This window comes from Spermophilus citellus (genome assembly GCF_964194105.1).
Source record: "Spermophilus citellus genome assembly, chromosome: 18".
Lineage (NCBI taxonomy): Eukaryota > Metazoa > Chordata > Mammalia > Rodentia > Sciuridae > Spermophilus > Spermophilus citellus.
In genome coordinates, this window is record NC_138200.1 from 8,483,067 (window position 1) to 8,506,556 (window position 23,490).

At 41.0% G+C, this 23,490-nt stretch overlaps 1 protein-coding gene and 1 pseudogene across 2 annotated transcripts in view; one reads left to right on the forward strand and one right to left on the reverse strand.

Annotated features, from left to right (window-relative positions):
- LOC308637274 (sulfotransferase 2A1-like) overlaps window positions 1–23,490 on the forward strand; it is a gene marked incomplete at its 5' end in the record, with an annotated part of 104,357 nt that overhangs the window by 64,817 nt on the left and 16,050 nt on the right. The gene's annotated exons all lie outside the window — the stretch shown is intronic.
- Window positions 876–13,636, reverse strand: LOC308637275 (sulfotransferase 2A1-like; annotated as a pseudogene). Its single transcript has 7 exons — window positions 13,577–13,636; window positions 10,896–11,112; window positions 9,073–9,281; window positions 7,222–7,348; window positions 4,453–4,547; window positions 2,590–2,767; window positions 876–1,069 (listed from the first exon to the last, which is right to left on the reverse strand). The product of its transcript is annotated as a sulfotransferase 2A1-like (transcript).

Below are 23,490 nucleotides of genomic sequence, written 5' to 3' on the forward strand. Positions count from 1 at the left end.
ATATATTTTACCACTCAGCATTTATGTAAGTTTTAAAAGTTTCATATATACCACTTATTAATTATGCTATAAACACCACTGCAAATGAAAAAAAAAAACTATGTTGAAAATTATACTCCACCAGATCATCATCATAATAAATTCCGGAGAGATATGTAATAGAAAAAAGAATATTAACTGCTTCTACATTTTATTTCTTGTTTTAAAAATGAGACATAATTGTGGATGATAATCATGTTATTTTTGTAGGCTTCTATGTGTTTAAAATTAAAAAGACTTTTTAAAAGGTAGAATGTGATGAAGTGAATAGGGAAATCCCAGTCATTTCTCAGAAGCAAGTGTTCAGAGACACAAAAGGGATAATTGAAGGCTTCAAAATGAAGAAAATGTCTTTTATAATTATTATTAGTATTATTTTGGTGTTGAGATTTTAACCCAGGGGTATTTAGCCACTTAGCCGTATCCCCAGCCCTTTTAAATATTTTATTTAGAGATATGATCTCGCTGAGTTGCAAAGTGTCTTGCTCATTTGCTGAGGCTGGCTTTGAAGTCGGGATCCTCCTGCTTCAGCTTCCTGAGCCACTGGAAGTACAAGATGTGCCACCATGACCCACAAAGTCTTTTTTTTCAGATATTTGTAATTATACATAGTAGTTGAGTTCATACAGAAAAACTCATCCATGCACAGAAACTGATTTCAGTTCATGATGCCCTTTCCCTGCTGTGCCCCTCCCTTCTCCCATTCTCCTTCCCCCTCCCATTCTCCTTCCTCTGTGTGACTAGACTTCCTTTGCTCATCTGTTAATGTTTATTTCATTGGTTCTTTATGTTATTCTTTCCTTCCCTTCCACCTTCCTGTAGAAATAGTTTTAATGCTAAGAATCCCTCTGTTCTGTACACATCCCAAGACAGGAAACAATGTCAGTATCCATAAAAGATCCAGAATTTTTTGGACATAACTCCCATGGGAACAGCTCTTTGGGGAAACCCGCCATCTTCTCCTGGTAAACTTTATCCAAGGCTTCAGCTTGGACCACTGTGAGGTGATTCTTCCAGTCCCCACAGATGCCTGGAAAAGATGAAGTAGACACAGATCAGATCTCGGGAGAGGTCTTAACACGGCGACTTCCTCCTTGCTCTGTCAAGACAGGTCGTTGGTGAGGCCTTCTCCTGCCTGGCCACCACACCCATTTCCACTTCTATCTGCCTGGAAAGTGTGTCCTGACTTCCCTCCATTTTCAAAGCAATCTGTACAGAATCCATAAGCAGTGAGGCTGGGTATAAATCAGAAGATCTGGACTATAACTAATTCTGACCACTTGGGTTTGAGCACTTTGGTCCAAACCAACAAAATTTCTGACCTAGATGATCAGAGCAGGTCACAACTAGTCTTTTTGCTTTTGGGCTTTCTTTGTGAGAAGTTCTTCTGCACATGGCACCATGTGGATCCATTGGCAGAGCCAGTGGCTCCAGTCACTTCTGGCTCATGTCTCCCCAGATTTCCAGTCTCCTTCAGCCAAGTTCCCTGGTGATGTGGAGGCTCTAGGTGTAGGGTCCTTGTTGATTCAGACTCCATCCTGGGACTGCCCATTGGCTCTCTCTGCTCCATGACACAGTCTTCTGATTCAGCCTCAAGCTTGCCAGGCTGCCCCCTCCTCAGGGTGTTTACCTTTCCTGCTCCTCACCAGAGTGCTGTCCTAGCAGACACATTATGTCATGTCCGTTAGCCTAATTCAACTGTTGACTCCAGTGCAGGGACTCACTGGGGCTCTCAGTTCTAACCATTCAAATCCATCCTTGCTGACTTCATAGCAATGACCAAAATGATATGTTCTATGCATGTAAACAATACACTCAAATGAATATAAAGTAGCAGAATGTGTAATATGTAATTGTTATCCTATAACCACTTATTCGTACCCTATTTTCATTAGTAGAACGATCTTTACTGATTTCTTCTGCTAGGCCTGGGCTCTTCCACTGAGTCCCATCCCCAGCCCAGTGCTCTATTTTCTCTGTCTGTGCTCCAAGTTCACTGTGTGGCAGAAATCCTGACCTCTTAAATATCTTTTGAAGCATGTAGTATATTTATTCCATAATTTATCATTACAGATACCTGTGAACTGGAGGAATTTTAGAAAAGTAGGTTCTGTGATTCTTTGCAGTAGACATTTTCAATAGACTTGAATCCAAGGGTGGAAATATGATTCATCGGTCTGCACAGTAAGGAGGCCTTACCCTATCTCACAGCAAATGACCCACTCCCTACTTTCTGCTGGTTGGTCTTTGTAGATCTCTTTATTTAGGGCAGTTCTCTATGTTAAGTCACCAGTGGAGTAGCCCCAAAACAACCATCTTCAAAATAACCCTCCTCTCCAAGACTGAATCAACTTTCTCCAAGTGCCTACAGCCCATCCCAGGACCATGAAAACATTTTTTTTTTTTTTTGCCATAAAGGCGCATGCAAAGCTTTCTGGGCTATGAATCATTTCAAGTTGATGTGTTCAAATACCTTCACTCTGGGTGTAGGGTGGTAAACATAGAAGGCCTTCCACGTGTTTCCATACATTCTGAAAACTGAGCAGTTACCTTTTCTTGTAATTTTGAAATGCTTAGAAGAGAATTCTTCAAGCAACATTTCAAGATTGGACATCTTGTTTTCCTTCATGACATGGAAGGAGCTATTCTTGAGGACTGAGTCCAGTTCTTCTGGATTTAGCTTCTTTCCCAGGAACTGACAGATCCTCTCTATGGTGCTTCTTGGGTCCTACAATGTGAACAATGAGTGAGGCTCTTAAGGGAAAGAAAGCAGACATGGGAAATTGGAACAAAAGTGTTAGGAGGGGTGTGGGGGAGAAAGAGGAGTGGAGTGATATCAAAATAAGAAAAGACTGAAATGTATGCCGGACCAAGGGAGAAAGAGAAAGGGGCCAAGAAGAGGCATGTGAAGTGTGTGTGTGATGTGAAGATTGGGGTGCATTTCCTAGAGAGGTTGAGTTTAGGACACCCCAAAGGCAGGCGTTGGGATTTCAAGATAAGGCAAGGAGATAAATGTCCCAAAGATTAATCCTTACACCCAATGATACTGTGTTTCTTAAGTGACACTTGGATAACACATAGGGCTTTAAAATATCTCCCTAAACTTGACCCCATGATTATTGATGTATATTCCTGGGAGATCACACCAAGGAAATAGGTCTTGGTAAGAAGAAACAATTTGCTTGAAATCCTAGACCTTCCTCTTAGGATGATAGTGCTTTTTATTAGTTCTTTTTTCCCCCGTGAGCCTCAGGCATTATATAAAAAAGACACACAACTGTGTCAATAATTTACAAAGAGTGTTGGGTGATTTGAGAGGAAAATTACAGGGACGTGTGGGAGCTTGCTGCTGAGGTGGCTGAAGGTGGCATCAAGGCCCTTGGTGAGAAATGACTTCATGCTGAGGACCCAGCAGAACAGGAAGCAGCTGCAGGAAGGTGAGCAGGGTCCTTTCTCCAGGTGAAGCAGATTCCTGTGCCCGTGGCACCTTCTCTGTCCCCAAGACACACTCAGAGGCCAAGTGTTTTCTAAAGGTCTGTTCACTCTTCTACTTTTTTTTTCATTTTTTACCACTTCTGAAAAAGCTTCTAAAAATTTTAAAGCTCTCAGTTACATGTGGACCTATTAAACTCACACAGAGCACTGGGCATTTTTGTGCAGTTTATGTGACATTTTTCTGCTCTAGCAGAAAAATAAAGTTAGAATAAGTACCTATTTAATGTGTAACAATCCAATCAGTATAAGTGGCATTTCTACAAACTCAGGTAGACATTATTGACTTAGTTTGGAACATTCAAAATCCTCTCCACTTGCTGTTTTGAAATGTATGATTGATTACTGTTCTCCACAGTCACCACCCTGTGCTACAGATCATTGGAAGTCATTGCGTTACCCACTTGTACCCTGCACCCACCCACCAGGGCTGAGTACCATCTGCAGGCCTTTCCTGTTACTCCATCCCCTGACCCCCTCACAATAGCTACACAGTTGTGACTTCTCACATTCACCTCACCTCATCAGTCAAGGGGAGAAGCCAGAGAGATGAACCAACTCTGGGATTTAATGCTTTCTGCCCAGTCTCTTCTGATGATGAGGTTTTGTGACCATTACAGGTCCTGATGCAGAAACCTTGGCAGCCCCAGGTGATAGCATAAGCCGTGGCCCCCAGCTTTTGTGTGTAGAAGGGTTCTATAGAATCGCCAGATGCAATAAACTGGAAGACATGAAGAAAGCTTGGGGATGGTGAAGCAGAAGCACAGCAAGGGAGACCAAGCTTTCATATATTTTTAGTGACCTCCAAGAGGCTGCACTTTGACAGCCTCTTGGTGGAGTGGAGATGATGAGGACCTGGGATGTCGGAGGGAGAAGGATGGTGTGGAGCTGACAAGCACTGACTATGAGAGGGGGGCTCACCTTCTGCAGCTCTTCATAACTCAGCAGCAGGACGTTCTCTCTGTCTCTCATGGACATCCAGCCATGAATGTGTTCGAATCATGATCCATAGGGCACTGTGGGGCAGGCACAGGGGGTTCAGGTTACATACTACCAGGGGCTGGGCTGTCCCTGTCACTCTTCACTCCCTGACAGCTGGATTCATGTACAATCGAACAATCCTCCTCAAACTAGGTAGTGAAATAGAGAGAGGGACCATTCCTGAATTCATTCTATGAAACCATATCATACTGTTACCCAACCCAGACAAAGACACATTGAGTAAGAGAACAACATGAACACAGACACAAAAAGATGTATTAAATATCAGCAAATCATATTCTACATGAAGATTATACAAACGACACATTGTGTTCACACTTTAAGATTATACATCACAACATGTTGATTTCATTCCAGGGATGTAAAGTTGGGTAACATATGCAAATCTATGAATGTTATTTCCCCATATCAATAAAATTTGCCTTGACAGAGGAACTTGGCTGAGCATAACAAAGGCTATATGTGACAAACCCAAAGCCAATATCATGCTAAATGGGAAAAAACTGGAAGCATTTCTATTAAAATCAAATACAAGGCAAGGATGTCCACTCACACCACTCCCATTCAATGGAGTTCTTGAAACTCAGGCCAGATAAGTCAGGCAAGAGAAGGGAAATCAAACATACATAGGTAGAAAAGAAAGAAGCCAAATTATCAGTGTTTGCAAATGATATGATGTTATGCTTTGAAGACCCAAAAAGTTCTCTACAAAAACAGTTCTAGAACTGATAACAAAATTCAGCAAAGTTGCAGGATGCAACATTCATATACAAAAATCCAGAACTTTTGTTTGTAACAATGATGAATCTGCTGAGGAAGAAATCGGGACCACAATTCCATTCAGAAGGGTCTCAAAATATACCTAGGTAGCTGGATGTGGTGGTGCACTCCTGTAATCCCAGCAGCTTGTGAGGCTGAGGGAGGAGGATTGTGAGTTCAAAAGATAATCTCAACAATTTAATGAGTCCCTGTGTAACTCAGTGAAACTGTGTCTCTAAATAAAATATAAAAACAAAGGGTTAGGGATGTGGCTCAGTGGATTACATCATGGGTAACACACAAACAAACAAATACAAACAACAACCACAAAAATCCTAGGAATAATCTCTCCAAAGAGGTGAAAGACCTCTCACAATGAAAATCATAGAACACTGAAGAAAAAACTTGAAGAAGACAGTATAAAGTAAAAAGCCCTTCCATGTGCTTATATAGGCAGAACCAAAATTGCCACATTACCAAAAAATCTACAGACTCAGTGTAATTTCCATCATATTCCAATGATATTCTTCAAAAAATATAAGAAACAGTTCTCAAATTTAAATGATAAATAAAAGACTAAGCTTAGCCAAAGTAATTCTGAGCAATGATGAAGTGCTGGGGATGTGGCACTTAACTAGCACCTGAAAGCCCAGGTGTAATCCCAATGCCAAATAATAATAGAAATAATGCTGAAGTTATCCCATTTCCCACTATCAAATCATACTAAAGAGGTACAGAATCAAAAAAGGTACTAATATCAAAACAGACACATAGATCAATTGAATACAATAGAAGACACAGAGGCAAATACTCAAGGACAGAGTCATTTGATCCTTAACAAAGACACCAAAAGTAAATATTGGGAAAACACGGCCTGTTTAATAAATGGGGCTTGGAAAACTGAATATATACATGTTGAAGATGAAGCTAAATCCTGCACAAAAGTCAAGTCAAAGTGGGCTAAAATTTATAGAAATTAGACCATAAACACTGTAACTATTGTAGAAGATATGGAGCCTACACTCCAGCATATAGGTGCAGGCGTGACTTCCTATACGACTCCTAGTGTTCAGGAAAGGAAACCAAGAATTGATAAACAGAATGACATCAAGTTAAAAAGCTTCCACCCAGCAAAGAAGAGGTGGCCTACAGGTTGGGAGAAAATTTTTGCCTCTTTGACAGAGATTAACATCCAGCATATATAAAGAACTCAAAAATCATAACACCCCAAACCAAATAACCCAATCAATAGATGAATAACTGAATAATCATTTCACAAATGGAGGAATACAATGACCAATAATTAGATGACAAAAATTTCAACATCTTTAACAATGAGAGAAAAGCAAATCCAAGCTACATGAGATTGCATCTCACTCCAGTTAGCATGGCAATCCTCAAGAACACAAATACTAATAAGTGCTGGTGGGAATGAAAAGCAGCACTTACATACTATTGGGATTGGAAATTAGAACAACCATCATGGAAATCCGTGTGGAGTTTCCTCAAAAGACTAGGAATGGAACCACCATATGACCCAGTCATAGAACTCCTTGGTATTTATCCAAAAGAATGAAAGTCTGCACACTATAGCAGTACAGCACACCTATGTTGATGCCAGTTCAACCCACAGCAGCTAAGTTAGGGAACCAGCCTAGGTGTCCCCTGACTGATGAATGGATAAAGAACATGAGGTCCATGCACACGATGGATTTTACTCAGTCATAAAGAAGAGCTAAATTATGCCATTTGCAGGAAAATGGGTGGAACTGGAGATCAGAATGTTAATTGAAAGAAGCCAGACTCACAGAGTCATGGGTTGTCTGTTTTCTCTCATATGTGGAAAAAGAATAAAATAGGGTCACCAAAAAATTCGGAGAAAGAACAGTAGAGTAGAGGAAGCAGAATTATATGTCACAGAACACTCACCGTTTCCTTCCATGAACCACTGAAAATACTGTTCCAGTGACTCTGGTTTCTTAGAAACATGTGTCATAGTCCAAAAATAATAACCTGACACGAGGACATCTTTGGGATTTCTCATGATATATATCACCTTAAATTAAGGAAAAATGAGAGAAAGAAAAATTAGTCTGAATCAGTCATTTCCCACCTTGATATTAATCTTCACCCAGGCAGTTCTTACTTAGTCTTGATTAAAAATCAGTGGGTGGGCTGGGGATGTGGCTCAAGCGGTAGCGCGCTCGCCTGGCATGCGTGCGGCCCGGGTTCGATCCTCAGCACCACATACCAACAAAGATGTTGTGTCCACCAATAACTAAAAAATAAATATTAAAAAATTCTCTCTCTCTCTCTCTCTCTTTAAAAAAAAATCAATGGGTTCCTTTCATGAATTAGTTATAGCATTCATTAATCAAATACTTTAACATTCCTTTTTCTATATTCATGTGCTAGGAATAGAAGAAGAATAGCTTTTCTCTTCATTCTGGGATATTAGTCTACTTAACATGGGAAGCTGCTGGATAGCTTTAAATGGTAAGTGGTGAGGTATGTGTATGCTTTCCCATAATCATCAACAGCAGAATGGATTAATAAATTATAGTATATTCAGATTTATGACAATACACAGTCATTCACACAGTCAAGACCCTATAGGAATCTCACCGATATTACATTCATATACCAGGAATGTATTTGTGCAAAATTCAAGAATAAGCAAAAGTATTCTGTAGTTAAAGTACAGGGAGTGTTTCCCTCAGGGCGTGGACCCTGTTTGGTAGAAGGGGCCTGGAAGACTTTTCTGGATGGTAGAAATGTCTGGTCCGGATGATAGTTGCCCAACTGTGTACTTAGGTACATACTAAGAGGCTGGTGTTTAAGATTAGAGATCACACACACACACACACACACACACACACACACACACGCACACACACACACACACACACACAGAGGCACCACTTGGTACTGGAACATCAGAATTTGACTTTGTATTTGCACCGACTCTCTTCATGTTGTTACTAGAGGTCTCGTATCACCTTAGGCCTGAGTTTAATCAAGCTGAGGTTAATAAACCCAACAGAAGACATGGAAATAGGTCTATTTGGACAACCTCACCATCTGGAACTTTATTACATTTCCAAGGCAGGAGAATATTATCTAGGTTTCCTGGTGTTTTTAAAATAAAAACATGAAACATTCAGAAGTCAACACACACCTTAAGAAAGGATGTTTCTAAATTTAGTCTTTGGCATGTTAGATCTTGGATATCCACTGTCTGTACTGATCATCCATCAGCCATAGGGAGGCTGGAGTGGCTGCTGATCACAGAGCACAGTGATGTGCAGTGGGCTGCTGTGGTTAGACAGCTGGCCACAACCCCTGAGCAGTGCCCTGGATTTATGCAGTTATCAATGTATGCACACTCTCCTCCCTATATGGGCAACACTGATTGGGTGCTTCCACCTACCTGGCAGGAGGGTTTTATTGAATTAATATGGGTAAACATATACAAGAGCTTCCAAGACGGGAAACTCTAGAGTAAATGCAGTTATAAGTTCAGGTTGAACATAAGAAGTGGTTTTCTAAGTTTCCGACATTAGCCAGTCACTTTACCCTGAATTCAGGGTAGGCTAATTTGTGGAATGGTCCACATCCTTGTACTCAAGCATGGTCTGAGTTGTGGCCACATTACCTCACCTAATGTCTAATAACCTGAGGTCTCACCCAACCTACCCAATGAGTAGACACCCAGAAAGATACAGGAGTTATCTGGGCACATGGAAGGGCAAAAACATTGATAAAACTTTAGGAACTGACCTTGGCCTTGGACGTGAACAAAGATGTAGGGAAGAGATGGAAGGGGAGGTGAGAGGCTAGGAGTCTTGGGCCCTCTCTCTCCTTTAACAATTTATAACCCCTATTGGACTCTAACCAGGGTGATCATTCCCAGATTGGCACAGACTGAATCCATTTGGTGTCCCCTTTGGAGTGAATCAGGCAGAGAATTTCAATCACCCAGTGACTTCCTAGATAAGGAAGGAAAAAGTAATGGTCACTCATTTCAACATGACTTGTGAACAAAAAATTATGATAAAATACCTAACATACACTTTACCATTATACCCATTTAAAGCATGCACTCAAGTATGCTAAGCAGCATTAAGCACATTCTTATTGTTGCTCAGCCAATGTCAAGAATCATTTCTTCTTGAAAAACTGGAACTCTCTGCTTATTAACTACATATCCCTACTTATTCCATCACTCGGTTCTGGGAACTCACCATTGGAATTTCTGTTTATATGAACTTCACTATACCAGATATTTTGCACCAATGGAATCATATAGTATTTGTCCTTTTGTGTTCAACTTATTGCATTTAGCTTAATGCCCTCAATATTAATCTATGTGTAGAAGGTGTCAGACTATTCTTCCTTCTTCAGGCTGAATCATATTACATTGTGTCAACATGTCACATTTTGTTTATGCATTCATCTATGAATGGATTTTAGCTTGCTTCCTCCTCTTGGCTCTTTGCTGGTATCCTTTTAATATGTTATCACTCCCTGTGGGGCAAGTGCATGGAGTACTGCATACACGGCATACATTAAGGGTGTCTGAGTGGCAGGCCACTCCCCTTCTGTTTGGCATGTGAGCGTCAGGCCTCTTGCCCTGTAGGCACAGCCCTGGGCGTGAGGCCATGTGTTGTAGTCCCTGTGCTTGCTCCATGGGTGACTCCTCGATTGGTTGCTGCAAGGTCAGTTAGCGGAAATTGCATTGTGCATCTGAGTGGCAGGACACTCCCCCGTGCTGGGTGTGTGAGCAGCAGGCTGCTTACCCTGTAGGCACAGCCCTGGGCATGAGGCCATGTGTTGCAGTCCCTGTGCTTGCTCCACAGTCCACTCCTCAATTGGTTGCTGCGCGGGCAGTTAGCAGACATTGCATTGGTGGCTGCCTGTAATCTGCTTAGCTCTTGCCTGAATATATATACATAGTAACTGTGCCATAAAATCAGACCTGCTTCCTGCTTGGTCTCCAGAGGTTCTGATTACTGACTCTGCAACCACACTCTTCTCTACCCTGTTCCATGGACCTCCTTGCTGGATGAGAGAGAGACCCCATGAAATTCCCCTTGACTCTTCAGCCCCATGCCTCTTCCAATGACATTGGCCTCAATCCTCACCCCTGCAATGCTCCTGTCCCTACTCCTATAGTCCTCATAGTCCCTTGAAATTTCCAGGCTCATTTCTGATTTCCAGCCATCGCCCATGCTTATTATCCTACTCTAAATTATCCCTCTTCACCTCATGACTCGATTTCAGTCTTTTTATCTCTATTTAGCTACTATTTTGCTATTAGATGTTCATGGGTCACGCTCTTCCACCCACTTCTGCCAGACAACCACACATAAATGCCTCAATCTGCTTAGGATTCACTCCCATATCTCCCTCCAAAAACTTAGATGATCCTTGCTCAGCATTACACCACTCTGCACTAGTCTGAATTGAAGTGGCCTGGGGCACTACCCTTCCTCCCCAAGCAGGGCTCGCTGGCAGGTACAGCACATGCCACCCCTCTGCTGAGTAAGCAAAGAACGCAGCCATTTTCTTTCTCATTGATGGTCCCTGTCCTGTTTCCTTACCTGATTTGGGGTAGGTCACCAATACTGTGTCTTCATCCTTTATCACAAACTGAGCACATGCTTCTTTCAAAACTTCATAGCTGTAACCAATCACAGGGAAAGGTAACCCTTCAAACCACAAGTAGCCATCTGTCGTGGTGATGAGCTCTCTGTGCGAGGTGCAGGGGTTCAAGCTGTAGCCACCACTGGATGTTGGGGGAGGTACTGGGAGACTGGACTTTGAAGTAAAGTCAAAGGAATTATTAACTTTTTTGAGTTATCAAATTAACTGGTTTTAAAAACAAATTGTGACTGGTGGTCCAAAGTTTCATTGTATTCAGCAATTTTGGACTCATTCATAAAACATGAAGATCAGGATCTGAGCAACAGTTTACAGCAGGACTCCACAGCACATGCTGCAAAAAAAAAAAGCCACTGATGAATCCATGGGACCTAAAGAAATCCATAATTTTATTTTTCTTTGCATTTTGAGCAATTTTCAAAAGAGAAGTTTACATGCAACCAATAGATACAGTGTTCAAATAGTAGCCTGGAGGGACATTGAGGACCCATGGACTGAAAACCCTTTGGATCTAAAGGATAAAAACCTGTTTTGGAGTCAGCAGGGGATTCAAGGATGGTTCAATATACGGAAATCAATAAATGTTATTCACCACATCAATAGACTTAAAGATAAGAACCATATGATCATCTCGATAGACGCAGAGAAAGCATTCGACAAAGTACAGCATCCCTTTATGTTCAAAACATTATAAAAACTAGGGATAACAGGAACTTACCTTGACATTGTAAAAGCTATCTATGCTAAGCCTCAGGCTAGCATCATTCTGAATGGAGAAAAGTTGAAGGCATTCCCTCTAAAATCTGGAACAAGACAGGGATGCCCTCTATCTCCACTTCTATTTAATTTAGTCCTTGAAATACTAGCCAGAGCAATTAGACAGACGAAAGAAATTAAAGGCATAAAAATAGGAAAAGAAGAACTTAAATTATCACTATTTGCGGACGACATGATTCTATACCTAGAAGACCCAAAAGGGTCTACAAAGAAACTACTAGAACTAATAAATGAATTCAGCAAAGTGGCAGGATATAAAATCAACACGCATAAATCAAAGGCATTTCTGTATATCAGCGACAAAACTTCTGAAACGGAAATGAGGAAAAACACTCCATTCACAATATCCTCAAAAAAAAAAATACTTGGGAATCAACCTAACAAAAGAGGTGAAAGATTTATACAATGAAAACTACAAAACCCTAAAAAGAGAAGTAGAAGAAGATCTTAGAAGATGGAAAAATATAAACTGTTCATGGATAGGCAGAACTAACATCATCAAAATGGCGATATTACCAAAAGTTCTCTATAAGTTCAATGCAATGCCAATCAAAATCCCAATGGCATTTCTTGTAGAAATAGATAAAGCAATCATGAAATTCATATGGAAAAATAAAAGACCCAGAATAGCAAAAGCAATTCTAAGCAGGAAGCGTGAATCAGGCGGTATAGCAATACCAGATTTCAAACTATATTACAGAGCAATAGTAACAAAAACAGCATGGTACTGGTACCAAAACAGGCGGGTGGACCAATGGTATAGAATAGAGGACACAGAGACTAATCCACAAAGTTACAACTATCTTATATTTGATAAAGGGGCTAAAAGCATGCAATGGAGGAAGGATAGCATCTTCAACAAATGGTGTTGGGAAAACTGGAAATCCATATGCAACAAAAAGAAACTGAATCCCTTTCTCTCGCCATGCACAAAAGTTAACTCAAAATGGATCAAGGAGCTTGATATCAAATCAGAGACTCTGCGTCTGATAGAAGAAAAAGTTGGCCCCGATCTACATATTGTGGGGTCGGGCTCCAAATTCCTTAATAGGACACCCATAGCGCAAGAGTTAATAACAAGAATCAACAAATGGGACTTACTTAAACTAAAAAGTTTTTTCTCAGCAAGAGAAACAATAAGAGAGGTAAATAGGGAGCCTACATCCTGGGAACAAATTTTTACTCCTCACACTTCAGATAGAGCCCTAATATCCAGAGTATACAAAGAACTCAAAAAATTAGACAATAAGATAAAAAATAACCCAATCAACAAATGGGCCAAGTACCTGAACAGACACTTCTCAGAGGAGGATATTATGCTGTGTGCATTTGTAAATATACTACAGTAAACTCACCTAAATGCATAATTATAAAGCAAAAATAAATAACTAAAATACTGTTAGGAAGAGGACGGAAAAGTGGGGGAGGGAAGCAGAGTCACTGGGGACTGGAGCAAATTACATTCCATGCATGTATAATTGTGTCAAAATGAACCCAATATTATGTATAACCATAGTGCACTATTAAACATAAGAAAGTTAACAGTTTTACTCTGTGAAAGAAGGTGGGTTTTATAACTCCCTCATTCAATTCATGGGATTGGTGGGATGATGTAACAAATGACAAGTATTAACTGTTCAGAATGCTATAGAAATGTGTTGGCCCCTCATCATTATTATTCACCAGGTCACTATAATTGCCATAAATCTCTAGAATTACCTGGCAATAATAAGAATCAAACTAATTCATGAAACAGTTTCCCCTTGTATAAAAGGTAACTCTTTTACCTTGATCCACATAGGATTCTGTCTGCCCAGAGCATATGTACCCCTTGCAATTTTACCTGTTTCAATTCCACTCTTCTTTCAGCCAGAATAATATTCATGCTCCAATTGATGGTCATTCTCCCCAGGATGCACACAACAGTCTGTGGCCACATCATACTTGCATTCAGGATCAACAGCTCCTAGTTTCTTAAACAAGTGCTCAGTCTATTAAAACACCCCAAAATTAGCAGGAAATGTGGAAAGTGTTTTTGCTCCTGATTATCAAATGTTCTAAATGAAACACTGTTACCTTCTATGTGGGGTTTACATCGATCATCAGATGGTTTTCATTTTAGCTGACAGAAGCCCATGGGGAGCATATTTTTAAACGTGGGTGTTTCTTTCAGCATTCCTGAAATCAGTGAGTCACTATTTATGGGCTCCCTGGATGGGCGTGTTGCTTGAACATGTGGAGCTGTTGGTCCCCGAGTCCCCTGGGCACACAGAGTGCTCGACCAAAGATGAAACAGAGCTTCATTGGATCCTTAATGTGATAGATATGAAAATTCTCTCATCTCAGCCCCTAAACACTGACAGCAACAAACCCACTCCCACATGTTAATCAGAAGGTAAGGCAGGACTGGACCCTGGAGTCTAGTTACAACCTACCACCACATCTGGTGACTCTAAAGCAGGTTCTTGTCCATTAGTCTCAAAGAGTTTTCAGCCCATGCTTCCTCAACATGCTTCCTCTACCACGCGGCCTGCGCAGTGGTTTCATTAATGAGGTTCTAGGCATTAAGTTAGTTAGAAGAGATCAAAATAAAACACACAAACCAGTACCTTATTTTACATTGCTAGGTCCGAGACGGCTCGCCTCCCTGGTTCCCGCCTCTAGCCGCCCAGCAGGGCAGCGAGGATTACTCTGGGCTAGCAGGAGAAAGAGAGAGTGAACACGCCTGGGAGCAGCCTTTTATTTGGGGGACAAGAGATTTAGGGGAGAATTCCATCCAATGAAGGTTGAGGGGGGGCTGCACTCCAAGGTCAGGGTCAGTGATTGGGTCTCCAGGGTCAGTGGTCACGCACACCCCCACACAGATGGGCTCTCTCATCAGAAAAGGGTCGGGATAGCTCCGACACAGCCAGAGCGCCTCAGGCCCTTAACGGGAGTCACCCAATCACGTGTCAGAATGGCTCTCCACATATTCCCCCTTTCTTTTCTTAACAATGAGTTCACTCTCTGGAGTCCCCGGATTCTTGATTGGAAGACTCGCCATCCTATAGTTACAATACAAAAGAGAATTAACAGCAAAGAGAATAATCCAATAATGTACCAAGCGGAGTGTTTAAGAATATTTCCAGGGTTGAATCCATTTAACTCCTTCAATATTTGGTTAGCCAAGGAAGAAGGATCTGAAAAATCAGCTCTATTATTTTGAATGTCTTGGATATGGTGATGAAGTTCCAGAATATCCAAGCTATTATTACTATTTTGCCAAATACCTAATAAATGGTTTTTAACCTTTTCCCAATCCCAGAGAGAAGCATTGTACTTGGCAGCTGTAACACATACATACTTATAATTAGCATGGCATTTAAGCCTTTCCTTAAATTTTAAGGCTGAAAGTTCATTACCAATGTTTATAACAGTCGCCTCTAAGGCGTTTAATTTAGTCTCAATCTTTTCATCAATATTTACTTGATTACGCAGAGCCTTGGAAGTATTTTGAGCTAAATTATTAAGAAATTTTGCATGCTGAATATTCTGAGACAATGTCAGAGATGCAGAGACGGTTGAGGCAATAAATGAGACCAGTGCTAGGACACCAACAATTATGACTCCAATAGCACGTTTAGGTCTTGTTAGCTGGGCATGAATTTGCTGCAGGACTTGTAAACCAGCATCAGCATACCATGGCTCTGAAATATTAGCAGGTAATAAAACAAAAGAGGGCTGATGAAGTATCAGCACTCCTTTTCCTCCATTATACCTAGAAATACAATTGGTTAGGTTGCACTTATTACAAGTAACAAAATATCTATCATCTATCCATTTAACTTTTACATTTCCAATAAATAAAACATAAGGAGATTGGACACAGGCTCTTAGGCCATAGCAAGATCCCTCTTTACAGTTCTTGCCAACAAATTTTGGTAAAGGTTTATCTGTAAAATGTAAATATTCTGAGGCAGCAATTAAACGCCAAATATCTTTTTGAACACCTCCTTCACTATAAGTCAAAATATTACTAACAAATCCTGCAGGTGTCATAGCAGAATTTTTTCATAATTGTCTCATCAATTTTTGGAGACCAGTCTAAAATATACCCACTAGTTTTAGGCATCTTATGTTGTACAGGAAAGGTATTTACACAATCCATCCATTTAGGAAAGGTGCCAATCTCAATTATAGAACTATTTGGACAGTGGGGTACCGGTGGAGGTTTTGCAGAAATGACTGGCTTGTTATGGGAAAGTCCCATCTTAATTACTGATCTAGTATTAGGTTTTAAGTCTCCATAACTAGAATTATTTGTCAGTCTAGGTTTACCAATCGCTGTCTTTTCTTCAAATGATACTTTCAGACAGCCAGCATGTTTATCATGTGACCAACATAAAGGCAATTGGGCACTGTAGCCAGAATAATTAAATCTAGTCACATGACTGGGAGTAATATGAGTATCTGTAAATCCTCCCATCATGAATGAGTCATTAGTAAATACTGGAATAGATTCTCCAGTCCACACAGCTGGGTGTACCAGGGGTGGATCTGGGAAATATGTCCAATAAGTGTCTACTTGATTCCCTTTTACCTGACAGCCCAGTAGGGCAATTACTGTCGCTACCATCAAGACTGGGGTCCTGTTCTTTCCTAGGCGTCGAAGTATTTGGGAAGCCTGGGTTGTCAGCTTCTTCACATCTTTCCACGAAATCAGCTTCTCGGCTGGTTCAATCTGGTCTTTCTTCATCTTTTTTTCGATATCTCCTCCTTCTGGGTTGTGGCTCCTCCGGGTCGATCCTCAGTCGCTTGAGTCTGGGTTCTATTTCCTCCATGTCTGATAGCACGTTCAGGCACCCAAATAGGACGGAAAGCACCTTCTGGAAAAATACAGGCATGCCCTCGGCCCCATGTTATTACCGGGTCCGGCCCCTTCCACTGACCAGTCTGTAAATCTTTCCACAGAACTCTGCCTAAAGGGCCTGTTACTGAGGGAGACATTTGCCTCTCAGCAGCAGTGTGACCTTCTGTGTCACAGTTTAAAAAATTTAAAACAAACAAGGCATGATTAAGGCTATTTTGGGGAGTCACTATCTTATTTCCCCTTTTCAATTTTTGTAATTGAAGCTTAATAGATAAATGAGCTCGTTCTACAATGGCTTGACCTTGGGGGTTATAAGGAATTCCTGTTTTATGATTAATTTGAAACTCTTGGCAAAATTGTTGAAAAGCAGAGCTTACATAAGCTGGAGCATTATCTGTTTTAATCTGCATAGGGCACCCTAAAACGGAAAAAGCTGCTAAGCAATGAGAAATTACATGTTGAGTATTTTCCTTAGTACGTGCTGTAGCAAAAATAAATCTAGAATAAGTGTCCACTATAACATGCACATAACATTGCTTACCAAATTGAGGAATATGAGTTACATCCATTTGCCATATCTGATTTGGTTTTAATCCACGGGGATTTACCCCTGATGGCAGAGATGGAGTGTGAATAACACACTTAGGGCATTGGCTTACAATCTGACGAGCTTGTTCTCTAGTAATACTAAATTTTTTACGTAAGCTAGAAGCATTTTGATGATGCAAGGAATGGGAAGCTAGTGCACAGTCATATGAAGACATCTGTTGACAAAAAGCTACTAATTTATCAATTTTATCATTACCTGCAACTAAAGGTCCAGGAAGGTTAGTATGGGCACGGATGTGTCCAATGAAACATGGGTACTTTCGCATTAGCACTGTCTTTTGTAAATTATGAAATAATTCAAATAACTCCTGTGATGAAGTAAACCCAATAACTGAGGTTTCAATATTTTTGGTAACTCCGACTGCATATAAGCTGTCAGAATAGATATTAATAGGCTCATTTGAAAAATAATCTAAGGCACAAATCAGAGCTTGAAGCTCTGCCCTTTGAGCAGAAGTATAAGAAGTTTGTATTACCTCTGTGTGAACACGGCTGAAGAAACCTGCCTTACCAGAGTTGGAACCATCTGTGAACACTGATAAAGCTCCCTCTATTGGATGAGAACGTACAATCTTTGGAAAAATAAGTGATGTTAATGATGCAAATTGTACAATCTTATCACGAGGATAATGGCTATCTATCTGGCCAGGAAAATCTGCAAAAGCTATCTGCCATGAACTAGAAGTTTGAAAAAGCCAATTAGTCTGTTGAACAGAAAATGAAATAATTATGATATCAGGCTCAGATCCAATTAATTGTAAAATCCTAGTTCTACCCTTAATTACTAATTGAGCTATAGAATCATGAAAAGGAATTAATGTTTTTTGAGGGGAGTGAGATAAATAAATCCATTCAATAACTCCTAATCTTTGTCATATGGCTCCTGTTGGGGTATGCTCGGTTGGAAATATTAATAAATACATTATTTCTTTAGGATCTATTTTAGTAAGCTGTGCATTTTTAATTGCAATTTCCACTTTCCTTAAGGCTGCCTTAGCTTCTAAAGTTAGTTGACGTGGAGAGGTTGGAGAAGGATTTCCTTGTAATATCTGAAATAAAGGACTTAACTCAGAAGTAGTTAGCTTTAAAGATGGTCTTAGCCAGTTAATATCTCCTAATAGTTTTTGAAAATCATTAAGGGTACGTAACTCCTTAACTCTTATCTGAAGATTTTGAGGACGGATTGTACTCCCTTGAATTATCTGACCTAGATATTGAAAAGGAGATACCTTTTGAATTTTTTGAGGAGCTATACATAAACCCATTGCTGTAAGTGAAGTCTCTAGCTGAGTAAAAATTTCTGAAAGTACTTCTGGATTAGCATGAGCCAATAATATATCATCCATAAAATGAATAATGTATGCATCAGGGAAGCTATTTCTTATGGGATCTATCGCTTGATCAACATATTTTTGGCACAGTGTAGGACTATTACGCATTCCCTGGGGAAGCACCTTCCAACAATATCTTTTAACAGGTTCCTTAAAATTAATTGCTGGGACAGTGAAAGCAAATCTTTCACAATCTTCAGGATGTAACCTTATAGAGAAAAAACAGTCTTTTAAATCTATTACCATCAAGCTATAATCTAAAGGAATGGCTGTGGGGGAGGGAAGTCCTGGCTGTAATGATCCCATAGGCTGAATTGCCTGATTTATTGCCCTTAAATCCTGTAGCAATCTCCAATTTCCTGACTTTTTCTTAATAACAAAAATAGGTGTATTCCAAGGGCTAAGTGTTGGTTCAATATGACCAGCCTGAAGTTGTTCCTCAACTAATCTATGAATTATTTTAAGCTTTTCCCCTGAGATGGGCCACTGAGAAATCCATATAGGCTCCTCTGTGAGCCACGTGATTTTTTCAGCTGTCTTAGGGATCGGGGAAGTACTCAGGGCCCCTAGTAAAAATTTTGGTCTGGAGTATTTACTAATCTTTGTCGTGGAGACTGGCTTGTAAACAGATATTCTTCCTGAAAGGTCTCCTTATCATCTCCAGGAAAATACCTCTGATTAACTTCTTCAACTGATCTTATAGAATTTGAAGTAACTAATAACAGTCCCATTTTGGCTAATATATCTCTTCCCCATAGATTAGCTGGTAAAGACTCTAACACATAAGGTTTAAATACTCCACTGTTCCCATCCAAATCTTCCCAACGGAGATAGTTGGTACTTTGAGCAGGCTGTGAAACCTGTCCTATTCCTTCTAGGTTAGCTGGTGCTGCATGTAAGGGCCAGTTCCTAGGCCAAAACCGGCTGGACAATACTGAGCTATCAGCCCCTGTGTCAATAATGCCTAGGAAATTTTTATTATTAATTCTAAGTTTTAATAAAGGGCGTTCTTGTCGTACTAACTGGGACCAATATACTCTGTCCGGCGGTTTAGAAACTGAATCTACCGGCAGGTGCCTTTCTGAGACACAAGGCAATAATATTAATTGAGCAAAAATATCCTTTGGGGTGAGTCTTAGGGCATAATTGGATCTTACAGTAACATATAATTGCCCTTTAAATTCTGAATCTATCACACCAGGTATAACTTCAATGGCTCCCTTCAAATTATCACGCCCCAGAATTAAACCTATAGTATTCTCAGCAAGTGGCCCGAAAATCCCAGTAGGGATTTGTGTTGGCCCCGTTTCAGGATCTAATTCAACTGTCTTTGAAGGTCCTAAGAAAACTGTCTGTGATCCCTGTCTCTGTCCCGGTAAAAATCGCGGACTGTCCTGGTTGGCACTGCCAGTGACGTCACACTGTGCGACCTCTCCCCATATTGTTTCTGGGCCCGGGGAGGGGCCGAACGGAAGTTTTTTGTCCCCTCGCTAGGAGGAAATACTTGTGGCGAGAAGGCGGGCTCATCCGCGCCACCCGAATCAACCACGTGGCGCTGAGTCCTGCAATATCTATTATCGCCAGTAGATGGAGCCCTAAACCTAAAATTGCGCATGTGACACTCACGGGCAAAATGACTGGTTTTTCCACAAAGGTAACACCTACCGCGGGACTTCTGAACTGAATTTTGTGGCCCCAAGGTTTCCTTTAATGCTGTTGCTAAGGCCACCGTTTGCAATTGAGTGGAATCTAAGTCAGAACACAAGCGAATATACTCAGAAACTGTTCCTTTTTTACGATGCGGTCGGAGAACATCCTGACAGATTTTATTTGCGTTCTCAAAAGCCAATTGCCTAACGATAAATTCGCTAGCTCCTGGGTCCCCGATGGACCTGTTCGCAGCCTGATACAGTCGGGCTACGAAATCTGAATAAGTCTCACTGGCACCTTGTCTGATTTTGGTAAGAACTAAATTGGACTGGTCCTTGGGGACGATTTGCCTCCAGGCACGTTTTGCACAATCAGTTATTTGATTGTACACTACAAAATCATAATTTAATTGTCTTTCTAAATCAGCAAAATCTTCAGTCCCTAAAAACATCGTTACTGGCGTTTCTATGCCCTGTCTTCTGTTTCTTTCTGCCTGTTCATTACAAAAATCAGTCCAATAAGTTTTCCAAAGCAAATAATCTCCCCCGCTCAGACAAGATCTGGCTAAAAAAATCCAATCACTAGGAGGAAGGGGTTGTGAGCAAATATTTTCTATCAGACTCTGAACAAAAGGCGAATTTGGGCCGTACGTTTCACATGCATTTTTCAATTCCTTGATAGTTTTAAATGGAATTACAGCATGAACTCTAACTCTCTGATCTTGTTCATTAGTTTGCTCAAAAACTGGAAAGAGGTGAAAACCAGTAGTATCCTCTCCCATTTCTTGAGCCTTCCTAATACCTTGCTGAACTGGGGTAAGAAAAGTCATCTTTAATTCAGCACACCTATTAAATTTGGTCCTTCTAGCAGGTACCGGCCGAATTTGAAAGGCTTGGGCAGGTGGTGCTAAATGCAGTCTATTAAAATTTCTCTCTAAGTCCTGAGTTTCCATGTCTAATTCTTCTTCCTCAGATTGTGAGCTGCTATCAGACTCTGCACTATCGCCATTTGGAATTTGGGTTTCTAACTCACGTGGTTGAGAAGAAACCTGAGCCCCTCTAGGAGTTTCTTCTGTACTTTCCTCTCTAGGAAGATCGTTTACTTCTTCCGGAGGGCCCTCTAAGGTTAGAGATGTTTCTGTACAATCTGCCTGCGGGCTAGCCTGCACAATTCTAACCTTTGTTTTGGCTTTTAGCACTTTAGTTTTTAAACGGCTCAAAGGAAAGGAAATTAACTTAGCCTCAGGCTGATTTTCCATTTGAATAGACCTAATAGCTCTTTGAATGCCTTTTAAAAGGTCTTCAGGAGGCCACGAACTCTGGCCCATGTATTCAAAAAGACAGACTTCTAGGGCTGTCCAAGTTTTCTGTATATTCTCTATACCTCCAGGTATTTCAGTAGAAAGACAGACTCTCTGTAACTTCCTTCCTAATTTCTCCCAAGTAAGTAAATTTGGAGACTCTTGGTCACAAAACCAAGGACAATATTCACCTACAATCTTTAAGAATTGTAATAACTGAGTTTTCTTTATCTGTTTTCCTTTCTGATTAATTATACTGTCTAAAATAGTCAGATACATTTCCTTATCCGAAGAAGTAGAATTTCCCATTTTAAGTAATTTAACGTCTCTTTCCTTCAATATCTCCCGGTACTTTTGTGACCCAAATGTCACCTCTTCCTTTATCTTTATCTTTATTCCTTATTTTCCTTATTTCCTCTTTATTCTTTTCCTTATCTTTTTAGCGCGCGCTCCCACTCAATCTAACTAATTCAGAATGCCCCCCTCGTGGGCGCCAATTCTACCACGCGGCCTGCGCAGTGGTTTCATTAATGAGGTTCTAGGAATTAAGTTAGTTAGAAGAGATCAAAATAAAACACACAAACCAGTACCTTATTTTACATTGCTAGGTCCGAGACGGCTCGCCTCCCTGGTTCCCGCCTCTAGCTGCCCAGCAGGGCAGCGAGGATTACTCTGGGCTAGCAGGAGAGAGAGAGAGTGAACACGCCTGGGAGCAGCCTTTTATTTGGGGGACAAGAGATTCAGGGGAGAATTCCATCCAATGAAGGTTGAGGGGGGCTGCACTCCAAGGTCAGGGTCAGTGATTGGGTCTCCGGGGTCAGTGGTCACGCACACCCCCACACGGATGGGCTCTCTCATCAGGAAAGGGTCGGGAAAGCTCCGACACAGCCAGAGTGCCTCAGGCCCTTAACGGGAGTCACCCAATCACGTGTCAGAATGGCTCTCCACAGCTTCCACCTATTATTTTTACACAGTTCCTCTCAGTTTCATGTAAAACTTCTATTTTGAAAACTCTTCAAAATGCAAATAAATGGAGAAGGATGGCTTTCTTCAGGTCCAAGGACTCATCAGTGGGGTTATCTTGCAGCACTTGCTCTGGGGTCCTGCCTGTGAAATCATCCTCAGATCATGATCCACACATGCCCTGACTGAGGCCAAAATTGCTCAATACAAAGAAACTTTGGATCACCATCACAAGTTGTTTTACCAACCAGTTAATTTGACCATGAGAAAAAGTTAATGATTCTTTTGACTTTTAAGTCTAGTCTCTGAGTATCTCCTACAATGTTCAATGGTGACTACAGCTGGAACTTCTGCACCACGCACAGACAGCTCGTCACCATGACAGATGACTACTTGTGGTTTGAAGGGTTACCTTTCCCTGTTTTTGGTATCAGCTATGAAGTTATAAAAGAAGCATGTGCTCAGTTTGTGATAAAGGATGAAGATATAGTAATGGTGTCTTTCCCAAAATCAGGTAAGAAAACAGAACAGGAACCCCCCCATGAGAAAGGTGAGGGCTGCGTTCCTCATTCACTCAGCAGAGGATGGAATGGGCTCTCCATGCCATGGAGCCCTGCTTTGTAGAGGAAGGGGCACTGCCCCAGGCCACTTCCATTCATACTAGTGCAGAGTGACATAAGTGCTCAGCAAGGATCATCTAAGGTCTTGGAGGAAGAAGATACAGCCATGAATCCTAAGCAGATTCAGGAATTTGTGTGGTGGCATGGGAGAAGGGGTGGAAGAGGTTGAATGGTGAAATCATAATAGCAAAATAGCAGCTCAACAGAGATGAAAAGACTGAATGGGAGGTCATGTGGTGAAAGGAATATTTTGGAGTAGAAGAGTCAGCATGGACAATGGCTGGGAATCAGAAACAAGCCTGGAAAATTGAAGGGACTGAAAGGACACACACATCATGCATATACAGGAGTGCAACTGGGGGCAGGAAAATTGCAAACTGGGTGAGGATTCAGGCCTATTTCATTGGAAGGGGCACAGCACTGGAGAGTTAAGGG